The following is a 15,161-nucleotide window of genomic DNA, read 5'->3' on the forward strand; positions in this document are numbered from 1 at the left end:
CTTTAAATCTGGAATGATGGTAACTGATACTAACAACTGAAATGAAATTGACTTTACAAACATGGAGTATGTGTCATAGCTCGGCATGCAGCCGAAGGGTTCAGGTTAAAGGCTGAAATATGCTCACATGACCTCAGTGTTTCACTTCAGGGGAAGTCCGTGACTTAAATGCGCATAACTGTACGTACAAGCACATGTATACATTTTTAAAAACTCTTAATTTACCAGAGACACCGAGGAGGCAATCATGCACTTGTTCTCTTGGGAACATTTATCTATCATTTTGTGAGCAGTGAACAAACAGCAATCCAGGTCTCTGGGGCTTACCAAGAGGTAGAAAATAGATTACTAGGGTAAAAAGAGTTCTTTCATTTTGACAGTTCCCCATAGCCTGTTATTTTCATTTCTTGAAAGAAGATTTCAGAGGAGACTACAGACAGGTTAATTTTTATCTTCTTTTATGATGATAATGTAATTAGAGACTTATAGATTTTTCAACACAATTTCAGCACTTGTACATATTTTTCCTGAATGATAAGTATAGAAATGTTATTCCATGACCATTAGTGCTTTGAGTTAATTTACCTCTTGCTACATTATTCCCTCCAATTCACTGTAGATGTGAGTTGAAGAGAGCTTGTTCCCCAAATGCTAGGATAATGCTTATTACTGAATGAGTGAGTCTGCTTAATTAGTCGTAAAGTCTTTCATTGAGATCCTACTACCAATCTAACATGAGAAAAAAACAGGCCTGAAGTTTTAATCCTGAGGAGGCTTGCAAATATTAAAGAATAATAAATCCGAAAGAATGCTTTGATTTGAGGTCTTAAAAGCAACTAGCAGTTTTTCCTGTAATTTCCCAATTTATATCTAAGACTGTTAGGATAATTAATGAACTAGTAGTATCAGTTTTCCCAAGATGTCAAAAAAATCACTCTTAATTATAAGAGTGATATATGCAGAATTTGGTATAATCAGGTCCATCTTAGACCTTATCTATGGGCTTGATGGGAACAAAGGGACTTTTCTCCAAATAGGGAGCCAAGCCAGAAGGACAGACACTCTAAAGGGAACTAAGACTTGTGTGGTGGTATGTACAGTGGATGAAATCACAAGTCAACTCATGAGTAATCTTGCCTTAACGCCATGGTGCAGTAGTAAACACAGAAACAGGCAGAGAAATAGGAAATAAGAGAAATAAGGAAGATGGGTTCTATAAAAAAATGGATGAAGACTTAGTAATTCATTCTCTATGAGTAAGGGGATGTTGAGAGGAAATTCCAAAGGGAAGATGACAATGGAGCTGGGTTCTCAGAATGCCTTTTCCAGTCTGACTTGGGGAGTGAGTGAGAGGGAATTCTAGCCAACAAGAGCAATTTTCACCCAACAGGTATTTATTGAAGTGGCTGTTATGGGCCAGGCACTATTCTGAATAGTGGAGATGCCATTTTGAACCCAATCAAGTCTCTGACTTCATGACGCCTACATTCCAATGTGCAAGACACATAATTAAAGAAACGTAATAAATAAAACAAAGATCTGTACTATAATACCAAGTAGATATTATAATATATTATAAGTCTATCATATAATTATAAAAACCAGCCCTGGTGGTCTAGTGGTTAAGATCCAGCGCTCTCACCATACTGTGGCACTACATGTTGCTGTGACACTGAAAGCTATGCCACTGGTATTTCAAATACCAGCAGGGTCACCCATGGTGGACAGGTTTCAGCAGAGCTTCTAGACTAAGACAGCCTAGGAAGAAGAACCTGGCCACCCACTTCTGAAAAAATTGGCCATGAAAACCCCATGAATAGTAGCAGAGTATTGTCTGATATAGCGCTGGAAGGTGAGAGGATGGTGCGAAAAGACCAAGCAGGTTCCACTCTGCTGTCCACAGGGTCACAAGGAGTCTGAATTGACTCGACAGCACTAGCAACAAATCATTATAAAATGTAATATCAAATAGCTAAAGAGAAAAATGATGCAGGCTAAGATGATGTTAATTGCAAGTACATGGAGGTCTAAAAATGCAGGTGACTTTCATGGATCAGCAAGATGTGATCGTCCTTAGAGCACAGTGTGTGTGGTGGGAGTGGACTCAGGAAAAGAGTGAAAAAATGCCTATAGCCATCTCAGTAATGAAATAAATAAAATCACTATTTTAAAATTAAATTCACTGTTAAAATTCCTAAATAAAACAGACATTACTTAATGACAGGGAATGTAGAACCCACAATTCCATTCTTCAACTTATCAGGCTTACAAATATTATTCCCGCAAAAGTTTTTAGACTCAGTATTGGCTCCAACATTACTAAGTGTAGGAGCTTAGGCAAGTTACTTATCTGGTTCATTATGTGTAAAATGAGGAATCTAAGAATACCTACCTTGGAAGATTATTATGAAGAATAAATTAATACATTTATTTCTTTTAGCATAATGCTTGGAGCATAGTCAGAAGTCAGTGATGCTGGCTATCATGAAGATTATAAATAATGAAATTCACCTTGGTTTGGAAAGATACGACTGTGGAAATCAATGAGCATGTACCAAAGCCAAAAAAAAAGCCGAACTCAGAGAATAGTGGTTCCTGTAGGTAAGGGTGTGGGGGAAAGGGGAGACAATTTTTTAAAAGTACAATGGTGGTTGCCAGGGATTGGAGAAAGGGGGTCATGGAGAGTTACTGTTTGATGGGGACAGAGTTTCAGTTTTGCAAGACGAAAGAGTTCTGGAGATGGATGGTGCTGATGGTTGCACAACAATATGAATGTGTTTAATGCCACCAAACTGTGCACACAAAAATGCTTAAGATAGTAAATTTACCAAAATAAAAAAATTGGGAAAAAAACCCCAAACATTGACGGTAGAGGCCTACCAAGATGCATTCCTGTAGCTCCAAAAAGTGGACTGGAAAATTCTTCTTTGACTGACAAACCGTGACTTTTGAAATACCCTTGTAGTATTGTTCTGACCTCGTTTGGCCCAGGAGGCTCAGCAGCGAAAAAGGACACTCCCACCTTGGGGAATTCACTTCCACTCTAAGCAACCCAAAGAGAATGACAGCCACTCTGTGCTATCAAGATATCAACTGGCAAAAGCATCACCGAACCGTAAAGATAATTGGAGGCTTCGAGGTTAGGGTCATTAAGTTCTTATTTGAAACATAAATATCAAAATAGAATGAGTTTCTATTAAATTAGGAAAACAGAGTCTTTTATGAGTATCTGAGCACCTCAAAAACAGTGTCTAGAGAACTTACTAATCTGCCAATGCTATTTCAAAAAGAATAAACAAACACAAGGAAATGATCCTGCGTCCTGGGGCCATCAGCACCTGGCCAGGGCATGTAAAGGGCCCAGAGCAGGAGGAAGACATTCACACCTGAGAACACTCACCTCTTCTCACCAGCCCAACCCAGCCCAGCCCCAGACACTACCATGACAGCCTCCTGCTGTGGCTCTGCCTTCTCCTCCCTGAGTCTTGGGGGAGGCTGCTGCCAGCCCTGTTTCCGTGGCTACCCCTCCTGCTGCCGCCCCGTGTCCTGCCAGACCACCGTTTGCCCCCCGTGACCTGCGATCCCCACTACACGCGCTCCATCTGCGAGCCCTGCCGCCGCCCTCGCTGCTGTGACCCCTGCTCCCTGCAGGAGGGCTGCTGCCGCTCTATCAGCTGCTGCCCCACGTCCTGCATGGCCGTGGTCTGCCGGCCTTGCTGCTGGGCCTCCACCTGCTGCCAGCCCATCTCTGTGCAGTCCCCCTGCTGCCGCCCCCACTCCTGGCAGCCAGCCCCCTGCTGCACCGTCTGCAGGACCTCCCGCTGCTGAGCAGGGCATCATCGCTAAGGGTCCCCCAGTAGATGACCTAGTCCATACCGATGTCACTCAGCGATTCTGGGCAGAACAACATGCATTTTCTTGAGAAGCCCATTCCTCATCTCTTCAAACTAGCTCAAGTAGGCACTGAAGACACCTTTTCAGACAACTACTGATGAAGAATACCCCGTCCTCTCCAGACCCCAGTCTAACTCCTGTTATCATGTTGCCTGTTTTCTAATAAACTTAGTACTCCCAGCATAACAACAAAAAAAAGAAAATGACTATAGAGGAGGCAGAATGTTCAGATTTCAAGTCTCATATGATGCTATAAGCCCTGCTAAGAAGTTTGAATTTTCTTCTACAGGCAAATAAGGATCCTTGGAAGAATTCTTAGGCAGGGAAGTTACATGATAGGGGGATCCAGTTAGGAAGCTAGTTGTTTCTGTTCCATCAGTTGTGTTGAAAGGATTGCACACAGGCTATAGTGTATCTGGTAGTCTGAGCTCTAGAGAAGGAATCGTAGACCAGATGAGCCATTGTGACTAGTTAGCCCAGTTGTGGTCAACTTACCTAGTGGTCCTGAATTGAGAGGTTGCTCCCAACTTTGCATTCTACCTGTCTGGATTTTCTGCTTTTAGTAATGGCCAAGTAGCTCCTGTCAGACAAAGTGTATCACAGGTAATAACCATAAACTCTGGACAAAATATAAAACTCCTTTACTGAAGACACCAGAGAGAGACCAAAGGCAGGCAGAGACTGAGAGGAGGTGGATACTTGGCAGAAGGATCTAGCACTAATAAGTTTCTGCTTTTTACAGTTTTTTGCCAGACAGCAAGTCCCAGTCCGGGCCACAGTGGGCAATTAAAGCCTGGATAGGAAGCAATAGTCTTATAGGCTTGAGGAAGTAGAAGACACAAATTTGGGGAGACCAAACACGATAGGAGACATCCACAGAATTATATCAAAATTTTGTGTATAAACTCTGCCCAAATGTCTGAATGACTCTTGAACTGTGCAGGCACAGGGCAGACTCCAAGCAGTTCCGCTGAGGTTAAAGGAAGTGAACATAGATTTCAGCAGCTGCCCGCCACAAGGATGACAAAATTGGAATTCAATTCTAACCAAGTTAATTGCCTGCTTAATCCTAAAGAACCAATGCTCTTTAGAGGAATATAACAAAATCCAGAGTCCTTAAAAATACCATTCACCATGTCCGGGACTATTAGACACACAAGGCAAAATTAGGAAGAATACAAAGAAACGAGAAAGTATGACACAAACATAAAAGAAAACACTTAATGGGATCTGACCCCCAAATGACCCAGCCATTGGAATCAGAAGAGAAGGTTGTTAAAGTAAATATTTTAACCATGATCCAAAATATAAAGAAAATACACATGTAATACATTTAAAAGTTCTAAATAGAAACCATAAACAATAACCAAATTAAAAAAATATAGAACTGAAAAGCTCAATACCTAAAATGGAAAATTAACTTGATGGGCTTAACGACTAGGAGAAGACACAAGAAAAAGTCAGTGAAGTTAGAGATAGATCAATACAGTTATAAAATCTGAAGAATAGGGAGAAAAGACAATATCAAAAGTCTTAACATATATATAATTGGGTTCTAGAAAGAAGAGAGGTGAATAGGGCAAAAAAATTTGAAGTAATAATACCTGAAAATTCTCCAAATTTGGTGAAAGATATTTACATATTCAAGAAGTTCAGCACACTCAACAAAGACACAAAGAAAACCGTGGAAATGCCCATCATATTTAATCCAATAAAACCAAAGACGATAAAAAATTCTTAAAGCAGCTAGAGAAAAATGGCACATTATATACAGGGACAACAATATGAAATAATGCCAGCTTCTCTTCAGAAAGCCTGGAAGCCAGAAGGCAGTGGATCAATATTATTGAAGTTACATAAAAAAAATTTTCAGGCTACAGCTCTATATCTAATGAAAATAATCTTCAGGAATGAAGGCAAAATAAAGACGTTTTCAGATAAGTAAAAATGAAGATAATTTATTGCCAGCAAATCTCCACTACAGATATGCTTTGCATTCTTCAGACCAATGGAAATTAATACTGGATACAAACTGACCGACTCTTCAGAAAAGAACGAAGAACACTAGAAATAGTAAATAGGTGGGTAAATAAGACTATTTCAAGAAAAAAATATAACCTTGTATTATAAGATTTATAAAGCATGTGGGTAATGATATATATGACTACTATAGCATAAAGGATGGGGAAATGGATAAATAGATCTACGGAATTGTGAAGTTTATATGTTTTACATGAAGTGGTATGAAATTAACTCTAACTAGACTGTGAAAGTTTAAGAATGTGTATAGCAGTCCTTAGAGCAACAACTGAAAAAGTAACCAATAGATAAATTAAAATCAATTCTAAAAATATATATAGTTAGTTCAAAATAAAGCAGACATAAGCTTTTAACTTCCTCCTCTGCATGACTCCTTGGTGATTTTATTCACTTCCATTGATTTAACTGCCACTTGTAAGATGACTTATAAAATGACAAAACCTAAACCTAAAGCTAAACCCTATCGTCAGTCTACCCCTCTCGCCTAAGATCCTTACCGTCTATCTAACAGAGAGGTAAAAATGGGAGGCCTATTGGCTAGAAACGGCCTAAAATTTTTTTTTTTCATTTCAAAGTGTTTGGAAATTTGAATTTTTTTCTATTACAATCCAAATTTTAAGATTCTCCTGGAAAAACGTGAAGATCTGTAATAGGATCCTGAATTCCTACAACAACACCATTGGCTTAAGCTGCATGCTGACTCTGCTCTTTAGCCTGGACGCCTGTGGATTCCCTGATCTCTGCCACTGCTGTACAGTGCATGACCGCTGAATGGGGAAACAGGTGAATGAATTATATCATGACATCTACTGATATGAACACGATAAACCTTGTAACGTAATCTGTGATGCATTGGCTTTTTTGTCAATCTGGTCACACTGACTTGAACCGAGTCTAAAGTCAACCAGGTCCCTTTACCCAAGAAATTTCAATTTAAATGAATCTCTCCATTTTCTATCTGTGCCACTGATTTTCTGCACCTCAGTGGAAACTTGCCTAGTTTTCCTTGGTAGATTTCATCTCATGGGTTTCAGCCCGTCGTCATGGCCGACTGAGACATTCCAAAACCCAGATTCTGTCATGTACCAGAAAAACTTTCCTTCTTGATTTTAAGTCATTTAGAAATCTGACATTACACCTTCTGCATTTTTCTATTTGAATGGAACCAGTCTTTGATAACAAATAGGTGATGTGTAATTAACGTGATTTTGAAATAATTCAGCCTAGGAGCAAATCCTCTCAAATGACATTCTTTCTCCACCTGAAGTCAAATGAAAGTTTAGAGGCATGATTTTATGATTAATATTTTTATTAATGTTTGCTTGTTGACCCTAGTAAGTCTTTCTTTTGACACATTTTCCAGTGTCAGGAACACAAAGAATTTGAATTGAAAGTGTCAAGAAAACAACAATAGGCAGAACGTGAGGGAGCAATTTGAGGTGCGAGTTGGGCAAGGGTTAACAGTCAGTATTAGGCAGCCCCCATGGGACTGTCTGACCCAAAGTGTCATTGAATCTTGCCCCTGGGAATGTGGGAATCTAGCAATGGTTTTGCAAGTGTTTTCCTACCCCTCCCATCTTCATCATCATAAAGAGGAGCATTTGTTTAGCTCTCTCATCTTTTTACTGGTATCCTTTGAAAGAAGAGGCAAGAATTAATATGCGTCTGGGAAACCAAGGTTGCCAAATACATATTCACATTGTTAAACTGTATTTGGAAAAATCGATAATTTTGGCATACATGTTTAAAATTCTTGGATCTATGCCCTTTTATGTTTCTCAGCTAAGTCTCAGGTTCTGGAAGAAAGTTCTTCATAATCTAGAAAAAACTGAAGAGCCAAAGGTAGGTGATAACAGACCTATCACCTTGAGTCAGGGATGCTCTCCTGCAACATGGGGGAAGTCCCAGCCATCCTTCATCTTCAATGTGTCCAGGAGGCTCTGTGGGTCAGTGTATTGTATCCCTGAACTAGGGGAAGTGTCCTGCCCTACCTAGAAGATATTTTAAATGACTACCTGTTGTTCCTTCCTTCCTTATGTCTTTGACCTTGACTATCCACTTTAACATGTTCTCAGAGAAACAAAAAGAAACTGGTTTAGAGGTTTTAGAAATCACGTCTTTGATGCCTAGGAAAAACATCCCAAACAATTTAAAACATCATATAGTCTTTTTATTGAGATATAAAATCTACCACAGAAGTCAGCCACGAAAATGGAAAGGGTGCAGCAATCCCTGTGGAGATCTTTTAGGAAGAATATAATCCAGTGTAAGACATAACAATAAAACAGCGTGGGTGCGACACTTCAAAGTACTTTACAAGCTTTGCCTCGTAAATGCTCACAACTCATCACTGAGATGGCAGGTGGTGCTATTCATCCCATTCCACAGATGATAACACCGTGAAAGGTGAGTGGGTGCACTCACCTGGGTATCTGAGCTGACATAACTTTGAGAGTCCAGATGTCCTCACTGTGACCAGAGAGAGACTGTCCTGCTTCCTGAAAGCACCCAGTGCCCCAGGGTCCAGTTTGAAGGCCAGCATCTAGGAGAACCGATGATGCACAGGAAGTCTGAAGGCAGTCTATTATAGAATTTCCACTGGCTCGGGAAGACTGGTGTTTTGCTCTATTCAAGTCTTCAACCTATTTGAGGAGGCCCACGCACATTATGGAGAGCAATCTGCTGTACTCAAAGTTCACCAATTTAAATATTAATCTCACCCAGAAACACACAAAGTTGACATAGAAAATTAACTATCACATTACTATCATAAAGTGCTTGGAGAGAAAGGAAGCCAAGAGAATAATTTCAATTTTTTGAATAAGTTGGTGTCACTCATGACCAATAGCTTCTTCAGAATATAAATGCCTTTTTATAGAAAGAAAGATGGTTCATAACCAAAATTATTGTTCCTTTTACTACTATGGGTTATGATGAAGAATAGGAATTATGAAACAAAATTCGAGATATTTGTGGAAGCTTCTAGGGAAGCTATGAGCCTGCTTGATGCCTTTGTGTAGATTTATCTTTTGGCAATGTTGGCAAGAAGGGAGCAGGCTGGATCTCATCTTTTGACCATGGTACGTGGAAGTCTGGTGACCTCAAAACCATTTTGTGTGGCCTGTGTCTTCCATCATATCCTACATATGAACTGTGACCTTAGACTGCATTATAGTCTAGATCTGATTATGTTCTAGTGAGGAAGCAATTTAATGATGCACCATTTATGCCAGAAAAAATGTTGATTATACTGATTAACAAGGCAAGCATAATAAACTAGCGTAAGTGAAATAGAATCTGTCTTCTTAACGTTAGGCAGGAATTTGCCCTGCTTTCAATATATCCTGGACAGATAAGCCACCTTTTTTAGAAACCCACTAGTAGAGTCTTCAACCAAAACACCAAGAAATGATTCCTGTGTCAAAGCAAAATCCCCACTTAAGATTTAGGTAAATTCATCATTTTATTCTGCTATGAATGCAAGGAAACAATACCCAATTTTCTCCTATTATTACACCACCATGAGTTTTAAGAATATGAAGTATAATTGCAATTAGTGGTTGAGAGTTAGAAGAAGCAGACGGGATTCTCCATTGGACATAAACATAAATGATTTTTAAGTCCTGGCAAGTGGATCAGAAAGCCAAATAGATTGAAACTCACCTACAAACGCTCCTCACAGCTTTCCTTTTCCCTGGCATCCTTCCACCTCTTGATCTGGGCAATAAAAATCAGAGGACAAAACCTATTGGGCCTCTCACAATCGTTACCAGGATGTAGGTGTTAGGAAAGGAGAGAGTTCTGGCAGCCAGTGGCAAACCAGACCTGGGGATCATCTGGTCAACCCTCACTTCCACCCACCAAAACCACTACCAATAAAAATAGTAATAACAGCACCTCCCACATGTGTAGTTCTTTGATTTTCAATAGGATTAACTACGCTCCCTTACTTGAAGTGCTCGCACGCTTATACACTATAAAATGAAACAGAGGAAAACACATACAAGTGTCAAGTAGTCATCATTCACATTTTAGAAATAAAGGGATTATGGCTACAATCACATCACAAGTAAGTGGCAGAGTTGGATTTGAAATAAGATCCTCTTCCACACCTAACAATCTTTCCAGATTCCGCAGCAGCCACAAGATGAATCGGGTGGGTCTGCACCTCCCTCCCCTTTCTGCTTACACTTCCTCCTCCATCAAGGCTGCAATTTAGTCCACTTTCCCCTGACCACCCCCAGATGGAATGGGTTTGCAGAGGAGATACTAATCATTCACCTGGTGGTTCTTTCTCAAACTCCTCAGGGAAGGCTGTGCCACGTACACGGAGGCAAAGAGCAAAGTAATTCACTCCCATCCCCATACATCGTGCTTGGGTCCAAACACTCCTGTATCTTCCTTTTTACCTACAAAGCTTAGATGTGCAAGAAGTATGCAATCCAGTGTGGTCTCTCTCTTCATCTCGCACACCAACATCTCCATATTTCTGTGGCATCTCATGTTTATTTAGTTCAATGATAATCTTTTCTCTCCTTCTTTTTGGTTTTGTTTTTCTGATGTTTCCATGTCTTACCTCCACGATTTCAGATCGTTTTTTCAAAATTCCAAGACTAACCTGTAACATGCAATAAGATTAGCCAAGGCTTTTAGAAAAAGCAGGTATCAAAACTGTGGGGCCAGTTCTTCTTTGTCGCTCTACAGCTCCTCTTCACCCCATTGAACTTCATCTTATTTGTCTCTGAGTGCTTCTAAATGCTAAACATGCTTCCAATTCTAAGTCATGTTACTCACATTGTCTGTTCCACTGAAGCAGCAGAAAAGATATCAAGTAGGTTAGTATATTTTAAAAGGCCAAAGAGGATCAGTTTAATTTTTTCCTCTTTTAAACATACTCGTAATAACCAAGGTTTTATGAAGTAGTCCATAGTCTTGATTTTAAAACATGTTTTGCTCTTGGGGCAAAAAAGCCACTGAAACATCTAGACCATTTTCCTGGCCCATCCTCTTTGCCCAATTCCCTGCCTAATGTTGTGATGGATCGAAGACCTAACTAAAAACCCCCAATTGATATTGAGTACACACCCTCCAAACTCCCCAAACCAGTTAGGCATTATTGAGAAAGTTTTGCCATTCAAATATTTTCCCAGTTGTTCTGTCTTGGCCACACCCACAAAACAAATGAAAATGCTCTGCAGCCGCCCCGGTGGGCAAACACAGCGCTACTTCCAGCCTCTCCCGAGTCAGGCACACACTTGGCCTGAAGCTGTTTTGCTGTTTTGTGCAAATGGAAGCCACTCAGCTGCTTTTACACCTTATTTTAATGTCTTATTATTTCAAAGGGATCTTGGTTCTTATTGACAATAATTACCCACTGAGTTCAAAGGCTCTCCAGATTATGAAACTTCTTCTAAGGACTAGCCGATTAATCCAGCTTGTTATTAAATTAGAACTATATTCTTGACTTGTTTTAATGAAGATTTTATTACTGCTTTCCTAATAAGCTTAATTAGCACCTTGAAATCACATTAATATTATTCTAATCTCTATTATCTCTATTAAGAGCCTCTGCTTTCACTCATTATTAGATGGGCATTTAATGTCCTCTACAATCTGATCCCAAATTGTCTTTTCAACCTCATATTCAACTCCTTGATTTCCCTACACCTCCCTCCCACACACACACTTGAACCCTCTGGTCTAACCAAATAGCTTGATACTTCAATGTCTGGACATGACACGTATGTATATCAGGTTTCTTGTCTTTGTTCTTCGAGCAGTGATGGTTTCCATTGAACCCATTTCATTGAGACTTTCCCTTCACTGTATTCTTCCTATGCCAGCTCTCCCAGCCCGTCTTGCTCGCTCTGTCCTCAGACCTCAAAAAGCACTTATGGCCTCCCCCACTCACGTAGCACTGAGCACATGACAGTTAGCACTAAGTCAGTTAAGACTTAGTGTTTATCTCTAAGTCCTGACTCCACAGCTAGATTGTAAGCTTCAAGAAAGTGAGATTTGCTCCTAAAATCACTATGGCCTCATAATTTGCCCAAGTAGGAATACTGGACCTGGAGTCTAAGGAGCTGGCAGGTGGTAAGTAATTCTAACTATCATTTATCAGTTCTATGGTTTTGCATTATTCACTTGCACTCCTTTTGGCCTCAGTTTCTCATTCATAAGTTGTAGAAAATTCTTTTCCAACTACCTTGCAGAATTGTTGCAAGGAGCAGATGTGTGCTCTGGTAGAAAGCCCTGGGGTCATCTCTGACTCTCTACGATCTCTCACTCCCATATCCAATTCTGCTGGCTCCCCCTCCACAATCCATCTTGGATGAAATCACTTCCAATTCTCCCACCTTGGCCCCAGTCCCCACCATATCTCATCTGGATTTCTGCAATCACCTCCTAACTCCTCTCCCAGCTTCCACCCTCGCCTGATGCTTCCTACAGTCTCTTTCCAAGTGACTTTTTAAAGCACATGTCAGAGAGTGTCACTGCTCTGCTCAGAACTCCCTGGTGCCTGAGGGTGTCACTTGGAATGAAATGCAAAGTCCTCACCAAGGCCCCTCTCAGCCCAACCTTTGTGCTGTGCTCTAGACTATTGCTCCATCCATTGCCTCCTTCTCCCTCCTGGAACATGCCAAGCCTGAGCCCCCTCAGAGCACAGAACTTACTCTTCCTCTGCCTGGTATGGCCCTCAGATAGCTGCATGACTCCCTTCCTCACTTCCTTCTGTTCTCTCTGTGTCTTCAGGCCACATTGTCGGAGAGGCCTTCTGAACGACGCTAACTTGACAAGCACCCTCATCCACACACTCTGTCTTTATTTTCTAACTTTGCTTGATTTCTCTTCAGAGCTCTTATCACCAAAGACATAATAGGTATCTATGTGTTTGCGTATGTAGTTTCTGTCTGTCCTGTAGCAGAACATCAGCCTCGTGGGAGCAGATGCCTTGTTTTGTTTGTTGCTATATCTGCAGCACCTTAATCAGTACCTGAAACATACTCAATACGTGCTCAATAAATATCCATTGAATAAACGACACATGAATAAGTCTAGGGGACTCTATCGGAAACCCTAACATTTGAGTCCATGGCTCTCCACCTTGGCTGCCCGTTACAATTCAGTGTGGAGTTTTAAAGAATGCTGATGTCCAGACCACACCGTAGGCCATTTAAAGCAGAATCTCTTGGAGTGGAGCCCCAGCACGGATGCTTTTCAAAAGTTCTCTAGATGTTTCCAATGTATAACCAAGGTTGAGAACCATTGTTCTGGAGCATATAAAGTAGCGTTTGTGTTCTAATGGTGTTTGTGTTCTTAGCTAGCACCTCACTAGCTAAGTACCTTGTACATTTCAATCACTTAATAAATACTTCTTCACCAGTGGCTTAGGGAATGCCACGTTTAGTGCAGAGAATAGTCTGTGCACTGGGTAAACCTCAGTACTATTTTGCTTGGTTGGATGTAGATCTGTATCTTGTTTGGGCAAAGAAGACTGGAGAGTGAAACCACAGGAATTGAGTAACTGCTCTTTACAAGGTACTCTGCCAGTTATTAGAGATACAAATCCCACTTAATACTTGTGTAACCAGGATAATATTTTCGATATGGTAAACCAACGTATTTTTTTATTCTATGCTAATCATTTTGCCTCGTAGCTCCCCGCAAATTGAATCAGAGGCATTTATTGCTTTAGGTGAAGGCAGACACTGCCTAAAACAAAGACAATTTTGTCCAGCTTTGAGGCGCAAACTAGATTTGTTAAGCTCAGATGAGACAATAGTCTTGAAAGTTAGGCTTGTAGAGACTGAAATGAATTTGATAAATACCCAAGGCTTCCCTTTAATAGAAATGAGAAAGCTTGCTGGAATGACCAGTACGCTCTCCAACTTTTTGGTTTCAGGACCTCTTTGCACTATTAAAAATTAGAGCAATCCCCAAAGAGTTTTCGTTTGTTTATACAGGTTCTATCTATCCAAAGTTATCATATTTATAAATTAAATCTGAGAAGGTTCAAGAATGTTTATTAGTTTATTTAAAAAATAACAATGTTAAACTCATCACGTTAACATAAATAATGTATTTTAATGAAAATAATTGTGTTGTCCACAACAAAAGGAGACTTTTAAAAGTATTTCTGCAATTCTCTTTAATGTCTAGTTTAATAAAAGACGGTTGGATTTTCATATCCGCTTCTGCATTCCGTCTGTTTCAGTTCATTGTTTTAGTTGAAGTATATAAAGAAAATCTGGTTTCATACACATATATGGTGAAAAAGTCAAGAGGATGTTAAAAACCATTTCAAATTATTGTGGAATTCTTCTTTGATACTACAGTTTCTTAAAGTTTAGCTGCAATATAGAATCTAAAATCATATCAATAAATTTACATTCTCTGGTGCATTAAATTAACTGATCCCTTTTGCACTTTAAATAGAACTTTTACTCATGTAGGCTTTTGTAACATCATGCGTTGGTCATTTGGAAAATATTAATTCACTAAGTTATGCAGATCTTCCAAATGTTGACACATTTCATTACTCAATATTGAAAAAATCACATTTGTTAATATCACCACCCATCGCATCAGAAATGTCATTAAGTATTGAGAAGTAAGTTCATGCGGGTGGACACAAGATTTCGAAAATTCTAATTTTCACTTGAAATTTCAAATTTTATCATTGCCAACAAATGTTCTTTGTTGTTTTTCCTGAAGTGACAATCCCCCTTTGTTCATTTTTGAGAAAATGTCTCCCAAATACCCAAGTCTGAAATGTCATAGTTTGTCAATCATTCTTTCAAGTAAAAATGGTGTTCCATGCAAAAAGAGGCTAGTTCAGAATGCTCAGTTCACTGCTCCTTGACATAACCATTGCGGTCCAGTAAGTAGCCAAAATGCTTTATACATACCTCTTGTCTTGTTACATAAAATATTAAAAACATGTGTACTCATGGGTTGAGATTTAATGGCATTAACAATTTTTACTGCTTCATCAAGAACATTCCTTAATGAAATTGACATTTTTTTACTGTGAGTGGATGGTAGTAAAGAACACAATGTGTACCAGTAGTGTTTGGTGTCACTAACTTGGTTGTTGCTAGAGTGCCAGTAATTTTATCCATGACTGTTTTTGCAACATTAGTGAAATGTCACAACATTTTTTAGAAGACAAATAATGTTTTAGTATTTACTAAAATAGTTTTATGCTTCATGGACCCACTGAAAGG

The 15,161-nt window shown here is 39.6% G+C and overlaps 1 pseudogene; it reads left to right on the top strand.

The window, feature by feature from the left end:
* The first annotated feature begins 3,401 nt into the window (after positions 1-3,401).
* LOC139079870 (keratin-associated protein 2-1-like) lies at positions 3,402-3,942 on the top strand (annotated as a pseudogene).
* The last annotated feature ends 11,219 nt before the right edge of the window (positions 3,943-15,161 follow it).

The sequence above is a fragment of the Equus przewalskii genome, chromosome 27 (assembly GCF_037783145.1).
Source record: "Equus przewalskii isolate Varuska chromosome 27, EquPr2, whole genome shotgun sequence".
In the NCBI taxonomy this organism is placed as follows: domain Eukaryota; kingdom Metazoa; phylum Chordata; class Mammalia; order Perissodactyla; family Equidae; genus Equus; species Equus przewalskii.